Source organism: Marmota flaviventris, chromosome 15 (genome assembly GCF_047511675.1).
Source record: "Marmota flaviventris isolate mMarFla1 chromosome 15, mMarFla1.hap1, whole genome shotgun sequence".
In the NCBI taxonomy this organism is placed as follows: domain Eukaryota; kingdom Metazoa; phylum Chordata; class Mammalia; order Rodentia; family Sciuridae; genus Marmota; species Marmota flaviventris.
The window spans coordinates 78,012,480-78,014,502 of NC_092512.1; positions in this window are offsets into that span (position 1 = coordinate 78,012,480).

Below are 2,023 nucleotides of genomic sequence, written 5' to 3' on the forward strand. Positions count from 1 at the left end.
TGAACTGGTATCTGCGGAATCATATAGCATATCTTATTTCGTGTCTATCTTCCCAAGCTAATCTTTATGCTTATGAGATGTACCCCTAACATTGCATCATCATGGTCATTCACAAAAAGCTAATTTAAATAGATGCAAAAGGGTCTCTTAGACTGAACATTTCCATGCTTAGCTGTAGTTCACCCTTTGTCAATTGTCCTTCCATGCCCTGGGTAGGGAGGTTCTATGCCAATGTGACAGATATTTTTCATGGAACTGATTGGTGTACAAACAGCTGTGAGTAGCTACAGCTACTTGGAGGATGGAGCAATGGCCCATGAAGTTACATTTTGAGTTCCACCACTTTCCAGTGAGGTAATCCTGAGCAGCCTACTTAGTCTCTCTAGAGTTTAATTTCCCAGTCTGCAAATGGAACAACAACTCATAGCATCTAAAACTCCTTATCCCAGTGTCAGGCACACCTAAACATCCCCAGCCAGGGCTTTTCCTGGTAAAGCTATGAACTCAGTTTTAAAAACAATTTTTGAAAACATGTCTGAATCAGGCTCAAACTCTTTTCAACAATCAACCTTTTACTCCTAGGGAAAACAACAACAACAACAACAACAATGAATATTTTGTTGAATCAAAATAGAGCTAGTTGTCATTTAAAATTAAGCATGAATTTGCTTTTTATGGATTGGAAAAAAAATTCAGCTGAATGCTTTTCTGTCTCCTGGTGGATTTTATTGCCCAAAACATAAAAATTTCTAGTGTTTGTAGAACATCCCCAAATATTTAGTTTTTAAATTTTATCAAATAGATTTGTGTCTGTGTTCAAATAATGGAAACAATCCAATTTAGGTTAAATTTTTAAAAAAAGATAATTTATGGGTATGAGTTACTAATGTAAGTCATGGGTTTAAATCTTGGCCTCAGGAAGGACAGGTATTAGAATAGGAAAACTCCTGGACCCCTAACAATAAACTTGGGACACTGCCGTTTATAAGAATTAGCTTTAAAATTTAAAATGCTCACTTTCTGTTTTTCCGTTGCCAAGTGAAAGCGCTTTTTCTTTTTTTCTTTTATTGTAGTGCTGGGGGTGGAATCCAGGGTATCAGGCATGCTAGACAAGTGCTCTGCCACTGAGTTCTATCCCTAGCCCCACAAAGCCCAAGAGAAGGTCTCTGGCAGGGAAAACCTGACTCCCTCAGATTGAGTCATCTGCTGCCATCAAAGAATGAGCTTCTCCCTGCTGTCCACTGAGGATGTCTACAGGAGGTGCACATTTCCAGTAGTCTGTCAAAGCTTCTGTCTCCTGGGAACTTTAAATTTTCTTTTTTTTTTTTTTTTTAGACAAGGTCTAAACCCTGACCTTGAACTCTTGGCCTCGAGTAATCTTCCTTTCTCAGCCTCCTCAGTAGCTGGGACTATAGGTGTACACCCACATTCCTGGATTCTTCTGGGAAATATTACATATCTCTTTAATTTATTTGCTTGAATTACATGTCAGGAAGAGAAGCTATAATAGGAGCAAGAATGGAGAAGCTGACTTCTGTTTACTTGACTAATTCCTCTGCATCACTGATTTATCATCACTATGCAAAGGGCCTTTAGGGACTCATGGAATGTACTTGGTTTGCTATAAAGAATTAGAGTCTTCCTCCATCATCATTTGGAGTTATGTTATTGTTATTGAAATAGCAGCTTCCAAAATTAAAATTTCCGTTCGGCAGCTTTAAGGCGTTTGTGGAATGACTTGAAATATGCCGTATCAATAAATAAGTGAAAATTTTGATCTGTGTTCTAGAGGAAACTATTTTATGGAGTTTATTAGAGTAAAACATAGACAATAGCCATTTATTTTTGAATACATACTACATGCAAAACATTAGATTGAGCATTTTCTTATGTTATTTGATTTTGCAAGAGTTCTGTGAGTTAGATATCAGTGTTCAGGCTTACTTTGAAAATAAAAGGACAGAAGCCAAGAGGTTTTTAATAACTTCCTCGAGTATATACAGAGAATGAGCAGCAGAGTTAG